Below are 17030 nucleotides of genomic sequence, written 5' to 3'. Positions count from 1 at the left end.
ATATAGGGGAACAAGCTGAACCAATCCAGCCTTACATACACTAAAAATGTGAACATTAAGAAAGAGAAGTAAGAAATAATTGAAAGTTGTTTGGTTACTTTTGTCCTGAAAGTATCTTAGAAGTGTGTTTGAACTGATTTGGATCAAGAAAGAAAAAAGATTGAAGAGTAATGTCTGTACTGTTCTTTAAAAATCATCACAGTGTAAATTTCATGCTTTGTAAGATGAATCGATGGCTGTTGGGCACCTGAGGCTTCCTGTTTAAAACAGAAAAAAAAAAAAAAAAAAAAAAAAAAAAAAACAAAAAAAAACAAAAAACCCCAAAACAGTGCGCACGATGATTTCTTCTCATATGGAGTTCTCAGGTGATGATAGCACTCCACCTAATGTCAAAATAAGAGAACAGGAAAAGAAAAAAAAAAAAATCATCTGCCCTTGTCAAAACTAGACCAAGATAAATTTAGCACCATTTCTTTTCTTTTACTCTATTGAAATACTTCAAGTTCTGCAAAGAGGGACAAAGGAAATAATTTAACCATCTGTCATTAAGCTCCCTATTGTCCCTATTTTCCTGCTTACGGAATGGTGTGACTGTCTCAGACCTTTAAAAATTTCAAAACTTCAGGTCTGATGTGTTCAGAATTTCCATTTTGGCATTGGAAGTGGTCTTATATCCATTCCTAATGTGATATTTCTAATACTCTGAGATCCTAAGTTTTTTTTAATATTTAGACGAAGAGATAAATATGGAAACAGTTTTCAACTTGCATCAAGTGCTAGCATAACAAGCAAGAGGAAACATAAGGTTAAGATGCAGTTCTCTGATTGCTGAGATCTAGTTGTGAGCAGAAGACAATCTGACAAAGTCCCATTTTTCTGAGCATACCCGATTTCAAAGCAAGACCTGAATATTGGCTCACTGTGTCCTGAGGTTATTTTGGCTCTTCTTATTAGATATGAACCTAATCACAGTGGCTTCAGCCTATTTAAGTGGCAATTACTAGATGCTGCTGTTTTTACATCAGTTATCATTGCTGTCAATGTTGAAGACTATAAAATAAATGGTGCTATTTCTGAAACTGGAAATGCTGGAGGTATGATTTATCTTCTCCTAAGGCAAGTGACTTCAACATCCTTTTCATCCACATCATCAATGGTTCTGTGATTTCTGATTGCCATTCTATTAGCTGTTCACTTAAAAAGACTGACTCAAACTGTGTTTCACATAATAATTATCTTGTACTGATTCTCTAGACGTACTCATTATATCACAAATTAAATTAGTTTGTAAGTGACATTTACTTGAGGACTGCTTTTAAGTGCCATTTCAGTACATGGCATAGTAGAAAAATCTTTTGATATTAGGGCACGTCTCTGCAGAGCAATTCTGAAGAGCCTTAAAAATAAGGAGAAATTAGAAGCATTAAGATAATGAAAGAGACAGAAATTAAAGTTGACTGCCTTGTCACTCTTCTAAACAGTTTTGGTCTGTGTCACTAAACACCATAAGCAGGATCCAAAATTCATAGTCACCTTTAATCAAACCTGACACATGAAGATCTTGGCAAGTGTTACTGAATGGATATGTTGTAGAAGTAAGAGACCAACAGCATTGAATAGCTGTGCAGAAATAAAAAATTCCATATATCTAACTTTGTGCCTAACATGATTATTATACTATTTATTACTGGTTTATTTTCTTGTTTTGTTCTTATTTCATAAAGCGTAAGAATGTAGAAAATTGAAATACAAAAAAAAAATAATAATAATAAAAAAAAATCCAGAAAGTGACTGTTATTGCTAGAAGTTTTGATAAATTACTCTTTTGTATTATATCTAAAAACTTCAAAAGCAAAAGACAGAGGTGCATTTGAAGCTTCAACATTGCTATTAAATACCTCTAACTGTCCAGTGCAATGCATGACTCTCTCCAACTGAGGTTGAGCAAATCAGTGTTTGATGCTGTCTGCTGGAGTGAAAGCAGTGAACTAACCATTTTGGTCCATGAGTTCTTCTCTTCTTCTTCAGTTTTGCAGAAGTGCTGAGAGGGTAATAGCTTATCATTTGTTCTAGGGGTCATCTCACTCGCAGACACCTCTGACAACCATTTGATCCTGTCAGTTGGAGATCTTGTTGGACTCGGTGATCTTTAAGGTGTTTTCCAACCTGAGTGATTCTAGGATTCTATTCCTTCATTCAATGCATTTCCAACTGAAATCATATTATATATGAAATTTATATTTATTTCCTAAGTTTCCATTTGCGTGGTATTTTTTCTGTTATTTATACTAAATTATAGTATTACTATAGTATAGTAATTGTCTGTGCTAGATTCCACTGATAAGGTATGTGTTTGTGCTAGTTATGTGTTTGTGCATAGACAAAGTAACTGTACTAGACTATGACTGCACAAAGGTGTGCATTTTTATCCAGTTTCCTTGGATTGTATGAGTGTCTCTCCAATAGGATAAAGAGGGATAAACTAAAAGAGGGAAGACTTGATTAGATATTGTGAGGAAGCTCAGAGGGTGATGAGGCATTGGCAGAGATTACTCCAGAAATGCCCCATCCCTGGAGGCATTCAAAGCTGGGCTGGACAGGGCTCTGTGGAACCTGATCTAGCAGGCAGCAGCCCTGATCACAACAGGGGGTTGGAAATGGATGGATTTTAGGGTCTCTTCTAACACAAACCTGTCTATGTTTGATGATTCTATGAGTCTATGTTGACATGTCCTGGCTTCAGTAGAAGATACTTCCAGACTTCACTAGAAATGTTGATGTATTTTGCTGTATTATGCTGTTGCAAAATGTTTGCCAAGCTTCTTTAAAGAATCATAATAGCATTAGAGTAATGCTCTCCAGATGAGCAAAGATTCATTGTAAAACCAACTGCTTTTATACTAAGAAAGTGGGTGTATGAAGAAAACATTACTGTACCACAGAGGTGTTCACAATGTCTTAAACAGAAAGATGCATAGACTACATGGTGATAATTACATGCTATAGTATCTCAGGATGCTTAAAGACTTAGTAAGGCATAAATTAATGCGTCATATTGAACGACACATCCATTCCCCCTATTGTCCAGGGACAATGAAGAGTTATTTAATGGTCAGGTAAGTTAAAATATTCTGTCAGAACATTCTTTGCAAACCTTTCTTATGTTTCCTGAAACTCTACAGGAGTCAAAAATCTCCCTTTGGAATTTTTTCTATTGCTGCTAAAAGGTGACCTTGGAGTATTGAATCCAACCCACGCTGCTGAGTTGATTTTTGCCCTTCTCAAGCACTCCTTGAAGCACTTGCAACAATGTAAAAATGCTGTCACCATTGGCAGAATTCCCTACACTATGAAATAACATATACAAAACCTATATAATCTGGACAAAAAAAAAAAAAAGAGAAGGGGTTTAATTTGCTCATATTTTGGGCTCATTAAATTGGTTCAATGATTAGGTTTGAAATAAATAAGTAACCACACCAGTCCCAAAGCATTTTGATGCTAGAAGCAGTAACAGTGCACTTGATAAATTCAAAGCTAGATTTTCCTGTGACATACTGCCCTCTTGTGCATCAGTAACTTAGTTATGGAGATAATCTGAGAAGTTCATTCAAGTCGGATATCAATGCTGTGAGTATAAGAACCTGAAAAACATTCCCAAGAGCATGGGGTATGTTTCATTGAATTATAAGTGCAAATAAAAGAATTGCATATGCTGTGGATTGCTCACGTAGGTCTGCTTCTTCCATAATTTCCTTTTCCTGAAGTTTCACCTTATTTATGTCAAGTTTCTGAGCCAGCAGAATAAGATGTTAGCTGTAATTAGGATTTTGTTGCTATTTTCACTGCATCTGATGGACTGCAGAATCATACTAGAGAAAGGTGATGAAGGTGTAATAAATTAGTGGAAAAGCAAAAGATTCTGTGTAAAGGAAATAAAGACTTTTTCCAAGTACTCATTTCACTGTGTTTCAGAAAGAAAATTGTAGACAGAGGTGCAGTAGTGTAATATAGTACAGTGAGATGGAAAGTAACGTGATAATAGCAGGGTGGAAAAGTCTTTAACTGCAGCAAATGAGAACAAGACCAAATGCAGCGCCACAAACTCAGAAATGAAGGAAAAGAGCTTCTTATCTGTGGAAGGCCTCAGGCAGGGGTCTTCAACAAGATATACCCTCACCTCCACTACCAACAATTAGATGAGGCTGGAGCCAGGATCCACCCCTTCTGGTTACGCAGGCGCGTGCAATGCTCCTGAGCATCCCTGGGTTGGCCCTGCCTTTCCACCACGTGCTCAATCACTGTTTCAGGCTGTGATTAACATTTCCGCTACAAGTACTTTCCCAGTTTCTCCAAATGCATTAAACCCTATGATCAGAAACTCTGTTAGTGAGTCAGTTATTGTGGTCATAATTTATGTGCCCTGAGGATTTTTTCTGAGCTGTTGCTCCACTAGAAATAAATTATCAAGACATAACTATTATTAGCCATGACTGGTATGGTATACTCCGCTTTCCTTGAAAGGTAGGTCTAAAATCTATTAATCACTGTTTTCAGAAGTTTCTCTCTTTCTTTGGTAGTCACCATGCTTTTTTCTTTTGAAAGAATCATTCTGTAATACTATTTCTATTTGATATATATGAGTAAATTATACTCATTTCTTTCATTTCTTTCATACCTGTGCTCTCTTGCACACATGTAGAGTTTTTTTGCTAAAAGTTTTGCAATATTTGTAGATGGTTGACACATCCTCAATCTTTTTCTATATGAACTGACATATTCTTTATGTCAGTCTAATATGTCAACTGACATATTCTTTATTCAATAAAGATGTTATATTTCTTCTTTTCAATGTAGATTTTAAATCGCTTTTGGTTAAAAACTAATAAAGAAAACTTCAGAGCAGAGGATTTCCCATCTTAAATTCAACATGAGAATCGGCAAATACCTTTTAATGCAGGCACTTCTGTATGGACTTATATATAGTTTATCATACTTTTATTACTGTTTAATGAATGGCTGAATTAAATGTTGCATTAGGGACATTTTCTATAAATAGAGAAGCATTTTGATTTAAAATAATGATTTTTCAATTTTTTTTTTTTTACAACTTGAAAATATTATTAACAATGAGACAGCTCCCAAGTGAAATTTCTAAACCTGGCATAAAACCTGTAAGGAACACATGTGCTAAGGCAGAGGCAGCTGTAGGTCCAGTCCAAACAGAAAGTTGCCTGAGGCAGCAGCAGAGAGAGCAAAATCACAATGGCAGCAGAACAGCTTCCCCAAGCACTATCTGGTGTGCTGAGATTTTAGTGCCTTCCCAATCTCAATAGTGATAAAACATATCTTGTTCCCTGTCCTCCTGGCTTTGGTTCTCTCCCTTCCTCCTCCTGGAAGACAAAGGCAATCTGGCTGAATATAAACATTCCTGCAAGGAGCTCTCCCCTTCAATGCTCTTCTCTTAGAGCATCGAGCTGCACTGGATCAGAGTCCAAGCAGATATTTTTTTTATTTTATCGTCATTCATTTTTCTTCACTGCTAATAGAACTTTAGACTTGCCAGTGAGAAAAATCAGTATACTGATTTCTGTGTAACTGAACCGGGATGAAGTTAATTTTCTTTAGAGCAGCTTGTATATGGTGCTGTTTTAGATGTATGACCAAAACAGTGCTGATAAAACCCATGTTTCAGCTATGGCTGAGCAGTGTTTTCAACAAGCGGGCTTCACAAGAAGTATGGAAGGGGACACAGCCAGGACAGCTGATCCAGCTTTAGCTGAAACTGAGTAAAAGTACAAAGAGGAAGACCGTACTTAGTTGCTTTTTGGAAGTTACATTAAATATGGGTCTCTTTGGAGAAATTTAAAATCTAGTTACTAAGAATGCAGAGAACAAAGAGTTTTGACAGTCAGAAATGTAAGGAAGGCATTCAAGTTAAAAACCTGAGCCGAGTCAACAGTAATATTTGTTTTAAACAGTATACTTCAGAGAGGAAACTGTGGCTGAATACCGATAGGAAATGTTGCACTTGTATTTCCAACAGTTTGAAATCTGACAATACTCATGGTCTACATATGAAAAAAAAACTAAAAAGAACATTCTTCTGAATATTAATTAAACAAAAGACAAATTCTGAGGGAATGTTTGATATATATATATAGGTTATAAATGCCATTCCTTGCTGAGAAGAATAGAAACTAACTGTTAAATACAGATTTTTAGTTTTTTTTTTCTTTTCACTGCAGGCCAGTTAGTCTCGCTTCTATGCCTGGCAAGATCATAGAGCAGATCCTCCTGAAAAAAAGATGAGGTGGTGGGAGGTAACCAACATGGCTTCTCCAAGAGCAAGTCATGCCTGGCAAAATTGTAGGCCTTTTATGATGGAGTTACAGCACCAATGGATAAAAGAGGGCAACAGACGTCATCTACCTGGTCTTGTGCAAAGCATTTGACACTGTCCTCCATGACATCCTGGTCACCAGATTGGAGAAAAGTGGATTTAATGGATGGACTACTTGCTGGATAAGGAATTGGCTGGATGGTCATACTCAGAGAGTTGAGATCAATGGCTCAATGTCCAAGTGGAAGCTAGTGATCAATATTGGGACCAGTGTTATTTAACATCTTTGTAGGTGACATGGACAGTGAGATTGAATGGATTCTCAGCAAGTTTGCAGACAATACCAAGCTGAGTGGTGCAGCTGACAGTCTAGAGGGAAAGGATTCTACCCAGTGGGACATGGACAGGCTTGAGTGATGGGGCCATACCAAACTCATGCATTTCAACAAGGCCAAGTGTAAGGTCCTGCATTTGTGTTGGCACAGTCCCAAGTACAATATAGGTTGGGCAGAGAATGGCTTGAAAGCAGCCCTGAGGATTTGGAAGTGCTGATTGAAGGAAGACTCAACATGAGCCAGCAGTGCGTGCTTGCAGCCCAGAAGAACTGTATCCTGATTTGCACCAGGAAAAGCATGATGGCAGGTCAAGGGAGGTGGTTCTGCCTGTCTACTCTGCTCTCATAAGAACCCACCTGAAGTATTGTGTCTAGTTCTGGTGCCCCCATTGTAAGAAGGACGTGGAGTTGTTGGAGATGGTTTAGAGGAGGGCCATGAAGGTGATTAGAGGACTGGAACACCTGCCCTATGAGGACAGGCTGAGAGAGCTGGGGTTCTTCAGCCTGGAGAAGACTCTAAGGAGACCTTATAGAGGCCTTCTGGTACCTGAAGGGAGGCTACAGAAAAGCTGGGGAAGATCTTTTTATGAAATCAGGTAGCTACAGGATGAAGATAAATGGTTTTAAACTAGAAAAGAGTAGATTTAGACTAGATATCATAGAGAAATTCTTTACTGTGAGGGCAGTGAGACACTGGAACAGGTTGCCCAGTGAGGCTGTGAATCCCCCCTCTATGGAACCATTCAAGTATAACTTCAAACAGTCAGTGCAGTCCCAGCATTTAGACCAGATAACTGTGGCAAGCACATGTGTCTTCAGTCTCCTAAATTCACATTCTAACTGTGGAAATTGTGTGTATCATGTGAGATTTTCATTGCTGATTTCTCACAGCTAGAGCAGAGTTGTGGGACACCATCATTAAGTATTACGTGGATTTAAAATCATAATCTGGATTGGTTTAGCATAACTGTTCCATTAGTAGTTTCCTCAAAGTTTTCTCAGGGGGCAGACAAACAAGAATGTTAATAGAACTACTTATGTGCAAGAATTATACAAGTATTTAAGTTGGAAAGTTAAAATGCTTACCTGTCATTGTTCTGGTCTGATTTTCAACTCTGTTGTTGATGTGAGTAGATTATGTATTTGTATCTTTCTAAAATTAATTTTCCTGAGACCTGTGTGTTATACACTTTGCCACCTCTGGATTTATCTCAACCTTCTTTGCAATTGAATTTCTGGCATAGTCATGATTATTTTCTCCTGGCACAAAACAAGTCTGTTTCCAGCCCAGATACATGGGAGCCCACAGTGTTCGCAAATCACTGAATTTTAACTTTTTCTATCCAGGGAATTTATAGATATTTTTGATGAGAATTGCCATTTGTCACCTCTCCTTTCCAAACTTGAACCTCATAGAAGAGCAAATATAGCATCAGCTCATTTGGATTCAAGATTCTTTAAATAAATTCAGGATAAGTACATCTCGAATTAGTTTATTACTATGTTGATGTTTTAGAAAGATTTATACCTTGAATATTATGTGTGAATGATGTATTTTTCTTAGTGATGAGAAAATGATTTTAAATTATGAGATCAAATTTAGAAAGATTTACAAAGCAGTAAGAGAAGATCTATCCAGCTAAAGTTTTATTTCAAATGTATTTGAAATAGATTTCATAATATAAGTATTTTATATATATATATAATTATAAATATATAATAATTATATAATAATTATATAATTATATTATGAAAAGTATTCTAGGGAAAGAAAACAATTGTATAGTACTTACATTTTGAGGCAGTTGCAAATCAGGATAGACTACAAACCTGAGAAAATACAGAGAGAAATTACTGCATACAGTTCAAGAAAACTGAACAATAAAAGAGGTATTAAAGACTCAATTTAGATAAATGCAAAGCAATACTTACAGAATACTTGAAGCAGGCAAAAAAGTGCAATATTAAATTAGCTGATGACAAATCAGGAAAGTTGAGAAGTATTCTTTAGTAAAGTCTCTTGAGCAAAAGCAACTTTTCAGTGGTTCCTAAAGGACTTTCTATGTCAGATGTCGTGGATGGAGATTTTTTTAAAAAGATAGTAGTGAAATAGATTTATTCCTAATCTTCAGCATACCTGATGACAGTTGTTTTTCTTGAACTTTTATCTAGACTTCAGAAATGTCAGGACATTTTGATGGTTTAACTATCCAGAAGAAAAGCTGAGAGATATGACTACTTAACCCAATACACAAAATAAATACTGAATTAATTTGAATTCTATTGAATTATTCTATGTAGTTTAGATTTTGAGATTTACTGCCACACCTTGTAGATAATGGATATCTACTGGTAGAAAATTATATTTTCTGCTCTTTTCTTTTCCTATAAAACAATAAGAAGGCAGCCATTATAATACGTTTCCTGGCAGCTTAGTCATTCTTTTTAATCTCTAAGAAATTGAGTACTCCGGTTCTGCTTAAATAACACATGATTTCATGGCAAAATTCCACATACACTGTGGATATAATAGACAACACTGAGAATTTTATTTCCTGATGCATATTTTAAAGGGAAATGAGAGAGAATTTTTTTATTTAAAAGAACAAATCAGCTTGTAAAACCTGGTGTTTTAACTATGACTTCTAAACTTCTAATACACATAGTATTTCACTCAAGTTAGGTAATCTGAGATATGCTGAGATATATCAGCTCCATAGCTTGGCACTGTGATAGTTACACTCTCTCTATTCCGTGCTGGTGGCATTTTGGCTCAGTCATGGCTGATTAGTGACCTAATTAGTCAAAAATATAAATTACACAGAGTCATGCCTTGCCAGGAACTAAGCTGACTGTCCAAGGGCATGAATTTCTATGCAGAACCTATATCATTAATTGATTTTCCAGCAGTTGGAAGATCTGGAGAGGAGTAAAGGAAATACTGTGACATAAAAAACAACAGCATAGTAGATGTCTTTATATTAGACAGTCAGATGACTTACAGTGTAGCAGAGATCAAAAATTAAGCATTTAGTGAAAGTATCATCCTTGGCTATATTACTTATGTGAACTGGGGATTTCCTTGCAAAGAAGAATGCCATATTATTGTCACATTCACCATTCACCTTTACTCAAATATCTGAGACTGGAGCAGCAGAATTTGAAATTGCTAGATTCTCATAGTATAATATTACTTTGAAGCTTCTAGTGCATTGTTCTTACTTTTTCATCAGTGATTCGTCATTGTACACCTCTGGAAATAATTTGTGATTAAATGCCGAAGTGGCTATTACACGTTGAGGAGAATTTTTGTGAGGCCACTAGATGGAGCCAGATGTATTGTTTGAATTAGGAAGGGAAAAAAAAAAGAAAAAAGGAAAGGAAACACAATTTTTTTTTTAATTTAGCAAACAAAAAAAAAAAAAAAAAAAAAAACAAAAAAAAAAAAAAAAAAAAAAAAAAGCACAGCCATTAAAACGAAATACTGCCTCCTGAAATAACAAGGATATGTCTAGATTTCTCTTTCGAGATATCTTTCCATAAATTCAGGGTATATTCAGAGTTAATTTTGTAGTGGATATGTAATTCTAGCCATTTAGTTTATTTCTGAAGTTGACATTTTATTGTTTATTGTTAGTGGACTTCTAGTACGTGACATCCAGCACTGGCTTGAGTCTTCTTCAGAGCAGTGATGAGGGAAGTCAGTGGTGATATAAACACAGGATAGCTGAAGTGATCAGTCACATAAATTGCTGGATATTGAAAAGGCCAAAATAATAAAGTAAAGCACTGTAATTCATAAAGTATTACATTTTCTGAAGGTTCAGCTATAAATCCAAGATTTATTGGAGACAAAAACAAACAAACAAACAAACAAAAACAGAATTATTTTTTTTCCCAAAAAACATCGAAGAAAAGACAGTGTTCTCAAATACTTCATAAAATCAGGCTGCATCTCCTTCAGACTCAGTCAAAGCTGACAATGGAGTATCATCTCTGTCTTATAGGAAGGTGGTAATAGTAATGATTCTTAGTACCTTTATTTTCGTCTCAATCCCAATATATGCTTCCATTATGTTCTGTATGTTCCATTATGTTCTATAAGTGCTTTTATAGGATTATTTAGACTGAAGAAAAAAGTCATATTGCTTTCCTCTCGTTATCTCAGTGATTCCCAACGTAAATAGTTACATGATATTTCTATATTCATTTAGTTAGACTCTCCAAGTCTTGGGTAACTATTGATGCAAGTGTTTCTCTAACAGTTTTGAAAGTCTTCTTTAAAAACATAAACTTTCTGATTAACTATCTGTTCTATTGTGCCACATATGATTAGCAGTGTTAGCTAAACAGCCACATCTTTCAGTCAGAAAGTACATGCACCCTTTAGTGCCTCACTGTTGTTGATTCATTAGCAACACTGCCTAGGAATTCAAGAGAATACGAGTTTGGTCTTCCAGCATATGCATATTAAAAAACCTTTGCATTTGTTTGGTGGGAAAAAAAAAAAAAAAAAAAAAAAAAAAAAAGTTAAGATAAAATGCCAGTACTAATAACAAAAATCTAGATTTGGTTTAGGTGGAAGAATGCCTATGAGCCTCCTTTAGGAAGACTTAATAAGACTACAATTGCCCCCCTCAGCTTTTTCCATGATCCCAAAGAAACCCAGCTCTTTCAGCTCCTTGTCAGAGGGCACACATTACAGTCTCTCATATTGGTGGCCTTCCAACAGTCTTTCTCCAGTTTGCCAATATCTCCTTGTGCTGAGGATCTCATGCTAGGCTTGGTACAGCAGATATGACCTCCTAAGGAAGAGTGGCTGGTGTGGTCCAGCTGTGTGCCCAGCACACAATCAGCCCCACTGCCACAAGAGCACACTACTGACTCTCATTCAACTGGTAGAGCAAAATAATCCAGAAAGACCCTTTTGGTTTGGTCAGAGGTATAAATTCATATAATCAAAATTTTCTAGAGAGATGCTTGTATTTTAGCCAGACCTGTCTTCTTTGCAGCTTTTGATGCAGCTGCACACCGGTCCCATGAAAACAGATACTGGCTAACTCTGCCTGCCTATTTACATGTGAATATTTAGCTTCAATACACAAACCAAGAGATGTAAATCAACCCTTAGAAGTAGCCTGAGGGAGAAAAAGTCCCTGGGGCAGGCATATTTTAGTTTTGGCGCACCAAAAATATTTTTAGGAGTCAAAGTTTTTTTGCAAGTGATTTTACGGATGTCTGGAGATTTCCTGGGTTGTATTGATTTTTTTTTTTTTCATGTAGGTACAGAAAGTTGATTTTTTATCTAGTCTTAGACTATACTGTAGCTAAATAACTACATTAGTCTGCTAGTACTAGGCCATCATTCAAGAGGAGCATTCTATAGCTAAAGCTTGAGACAGCTTTCTTTGCTAGAAACCATGAGGTTCCTCCAAGTCTTATATTTATGCTCTTACAGGTTGGATTTGTTTGTTTTTATTTCTTTATTTGCTTCAAATTGCTGCCTTTTTAGAAAGTCAACCCTAAAGAGAAGTAGAAAATTAAGCTAAACAGATTTTCACTTGACTAGAGGGTATAACCATGATAAAAATAGTTATTAAATTTGAAAGCTATGAATCTAAAAGGTGAAGGTCTACTTCAGTCTCCAGCCTACTGAAATGCTCCAAATACTTGGCTGTGCTACAAGCTGTTCTCATTACAAACTGGCTGGTAGCTGCAGGAGACTGTCCTGTGGGAGGTGACCTATAGATGAGGGTTAAAATTTTAAGCCTGAATAGGGGCATCAAGATTCAGCCATGTGTAATGTGCTGAAATAGTCTGTGCAAACAAAACCCTTTGCCCAAACAAAACATCCACCTCGTTTCCACATTTATTGTCAGTCATGTCTTCAATTTTTTGTTGCTGTTGTTGCTCTTGTTTTGTCATTGTTGTTGTTTTTCAGAAAATGCAAGCATGTTTTCCAAACTTTCATCCCGTTGGCAATAATATGTCAGTTCTTCTTAGGACAAATGTGTTATTTTGATTAGCCTGATACCATTTTAGAAATGCTGCTTTGTCCCGAGGCTCAGTGTAGTCTTCCTTATCTCAAGTGTTAAAAATGCCTCAGCAGTCTTTTGCTCCTTCAAAGCCCTTGCTTTATGGCATTTTACTGAATTTAGAAGAAAATTTTAAAGAGTATGTCATCTTCACTTTGGTTTCTTCCTCTCTCTGAGCTCTCAGTTTCAATATTCAGTCCTAGGTATTCTTTTTTCTTTTCTTCCTTCAGTTGACAAAATAGTCACTTTTCACTGTCATATAAAGTTACTTAATTCCTAGATCATTCTCGATAATACAGGCTGTCATATATGTCTGTACATGTATGCATGTTCTTCTTGCTTTTTATCATAATATCAGATTAAAAACAAACAAATGAACAAACATCTGTTCATTTATTTCTAACAGTCTTAGGAACATTGAGCTCTCTACAATTAGTGCTTCCCAGATTATTGCACTAAACTGAAACAGAGAGAATAATGCAGAGTGTGTCTGGATTTTGACATTACAGTCAAGCTATAATTATAACATTAAAAAACTGTTTTGATGTCCAAGGACTTGTAATAATACTAATTGTGTGGCAGCATGAAAATGGCCATGATAAGCACAGTAAGTTCTTCTAAAGTCCTCTTTTTACAGTTCTCAATGCAGGGAACCTCCCTAGCCATTTCTTTCCAAGACTACTCATGTATAATACAGCACAGCCTTCACTATGAAAATTTCACTTCTCTTATGACTTTATTATCCAAACAAAGCAGTTCTGTCTCAGATAAAAAAAATCAGTTTCAGATTTTAGATAAAAATAGTAAACTAAATTAAATCAAAAGCTGAGATGATGACAGATTGCATAGGACAAAGTGAGAGTAGCAGTGTCAAAATGTGAAGAACACTGATATTTTGATGAGCCTTGGAAGGCCACTGCTGTTGACTGAAACACTTAAGTCGTGCACACATCCCTAGCAATGTCATACAACTGTCATAATGCAGCATCAAGATTTTAATTTAGAATTTTTAATAGCTGATGTCAGGGAGCAGCTTGCACTAGTAAAGATCTTCATTCAAAAATAAACTGGGATCATATTGTGCTGCATAATGATATTAAATTGATGGAAATCAAACAGTGCATCTCACACTTTTGCTCCTTAACACTGAGAAATCTGGCTCTTCTTTTTTGTACGTTTATCATTATATTGAGTGTCATATTATGCTAAAATACTGCAGAGGGCACTAATGGTGCATATGAGCAATTGTTGAGCAAATCCACAATTTCAGCTACATTAAATTAGGACAGCATATGTCCACAAGTATTTATTCATTCACTACCCTCAGACTTATTTGGTCTAAGGCCTGGTGTTATAGTCTTACCTGATCAAATGATATTAGAAACGAATTAAAAATAAAAATAAAATAACATTCTGAAGATTGACAGTTCATAGTTCTTATATATTAACTTATTAAAAAGAACATGGCAGATGGATTAAAAAAAAAAACAACCAAGACTGCAATTTAGACAAAAGGTACATTTCAAATCTTTGTGCATCTTTCTCTGGGACATTTTAGGTTTTAGATCTAATCATTCATATGAACTCGTACCAAATCATGATTTTAATATTTAAATGGCAGAACTACTTTTAAACACTCACTTGAGCTTTAAATAGATACATTATACCATAGAGCACACTTGATTCATTCTCTGATGATCATTCAAAGAGAAGGTTTGTTTCTATTTCCAGATCTGTTTCTGAGTAGTACTTTGACTTTAGGCAAATGACTACTTAGTTTCCGTATGGCTGAAAATTGGGTGTGATTCCTTGTAAAGTGATTTATAATTCTTGGACAAAATGCTTTATATTCGTGTGAATAGTTTTAGGAAAATATTTCAGCATTTATGGTCCTAGAGACTGTATCTATTTAGCCTGATTTCCATTATTTTTAGGCTAGAAATTTTGAATGGCAAAAGGAGATTTTGACCTACTGTTTAAGAAGTTTGCCTCCCGGTTCTTCCCACAGAGACAAAGTAATCTCCTCACAGATACAAAATAAGCAGCCAATGCCTAAGGTGCCAGTTCTGGAGGTATTTGATGCAACCAGATGCCTGCCATCCTGTTCTCTTGGTGCCTGAAGCGAACCTCTGCCCCACCTATGATTAAAAACATAGGAAGATGTTCCTGGCAGGGAAAAGTTCAAGGAGGTATCTGTTTGTGCTAACTAGAAGGAAATTAGTTAATTATTTGGTCACATTCTCTAGATTGCTAGATGTTACAGAAAAAGTTTCCAGTCTAGCATTAAAAAAAAAAAAAAAAAAAAAAGCAGCATTGAAGGACCAGAAGCTGAGCGTTGAAGATAGATCATATCACATTAGATGTGTTTACATTTTTAAGATTAACTAGATACTGGAGTGATATGTCAAGGCAGATTCCTCTTATATTCATGAATGTATCCATTTTTATCTCTGAGAGCTATGCTCTTCTGAGGTTAGAAATAAATTAAGAGAGATTCTGTACTATCCTAGCAAAATCAGTCCCATCTAACTTCAGATCTAGACCTAGGTCTTCCATCTGATCCTAAAAAAGGGAGTACAAAATATTTTACAAGTCCATACCCATGCTTCTATTGTGGCTTATGTAAGGTTTATTTTATTCCACTGGCTCCTGACTGTCATTCATAAAACTTGCAGCATTTGCTATCCGAATAGCTTCCAGCTACTAACATTATATCCTCTAGCATATCTGCTTACATTCTACATTCTGAATGCTGCTTCCAGACAGCGTTCATCTTTGAGCACATAGTCTCACTAGATGCATGATGGCTTGCTCTGCTGTCTTCATTGAAAGCACTCAAATATTGAAAGTAGCAGGTGTTCTTTAGACAAAGCATCTCTGTGATTTGATATTTTAAAATCCTTCAGGTTAGTTTTAAACTTGCTAATATTAAACACAAGATTTTTTACTCAATGACTTTCATGAGATTACTATAAGGCTATTTAAAAATGAATTATCCTGAAGGAAAATTGACTAAAAAGACCCCAGTAATCTGTATTAACCATTCAAAAATTCTACTACTCAGGTGACTAAGACAATCTTTTCACAAATATTAAATCTGCATTAATCAGCATAGTCAAACAGGTAAATGGCCCCAGCACTTCATTTGTTTCTATGTTTCTCCTTTCTATGACATGATCTCTCCTCCTCACAATTGCACTCTATGCTACATCCATTAGATTCTGATTCAAAAATGGGGATAATGTAAATTACTTGAGTTAAAACTAATTCAGCACAATAAATACATAAATGAACGATTATTGTGTTCTGTAGTTCTTTCATACATTCACAAATGATTGTTTTGGAATAAGGAGTAGAACAGTATAGGAATGTGAAAATGAGCGTAAAAACTATTCAGTTTCTCTCTGGGAAGAGTGATCAAGCCATAAGGTATTTGTGAAACTACTTGCTTTGCACCTCTTGCTCCATTGTGGCCAGTCTAAGACCAGTTTATGGTTTAGGAATAACATAGCTGAAGTATTAAATATCTTCTTACCAAGGTACCACATCAATCAGCATTTTATAAGTGCAGACAGTAATGCTATTGTAATAATCCTGAATCACAGAGAACTTTGAGACAAAGTAATCCCGTTTGATATCGAAAGAGTGACATATGCAACTAGAAATTTTACAAAGCACATAGAAATCACTGTCATGGTACTAGTTCATGAATTTTTTTTTTTTTTAATAGTAATTGAAGAAAAAAAGGTTAGGAGCTCTTAATTATTATTTATTTATTTATTTTATCTTCACCAGCAGTATTCTGAGTATTTAACATCGTGGAAGAAGACATGCAAAATTTCATCTCATTCAATGTCACATATTACTCAGATGAAGTCTAAATATTCTGTAGAGTGGAAGTAAATTATTCTTATATCTCATTTCTGAGTGATATAGTAAGATACTGAGTTTACAGAATATAAATGAAATTCAGCTGAAAAGAAACAGTGAGTCACTTAATCTTTTTATTTACTGTTAGGAAAAGATTTCTTATATGGAGAAACATATGGAAAACTATCTACAGAAAGGGTAGTGTCAGGTGAATAAACCACAGAGCTAGGTAATCTGAGACCTTTGATTGCTCATAACTGCAAAGTGACCACAAAGTCCATCTGCATAATATGTTCCATTGATTGCCAATAACTAAGTGCCTAATCCCACTGAAATTCAGCAGTATAAAAGTTAGCTACTTGCTTTAAGTTACTGATCTGGATTGCATTTATGTCTTGTCAATACAGACATAAATATACCATTCAAATGGGATGAACCATCCTTGGGG

The sequence above is a fragment of the Lagopus leucura genome, unplaced genomic scaffold (assembly GCF_019238085.1).
Source record: "Lagopus leucura isolate 7727_CA_CO unplaced genomic scaffold, USGS_WTPT01 Super-Scaffold_1, whole genome shotgun sequence".
NCBI classification, from domain to species: domain Eukaryota; kingdom Metazoa; phylum Chordata; class Aves; order Galliformes; family Phasianidae; genus Lagopus; species Lagopus leucura.
The sequence above is the reverse complement of the archived record's forward strand: the minus strand, read 5'-3'. Positions refer to the sequence as shown.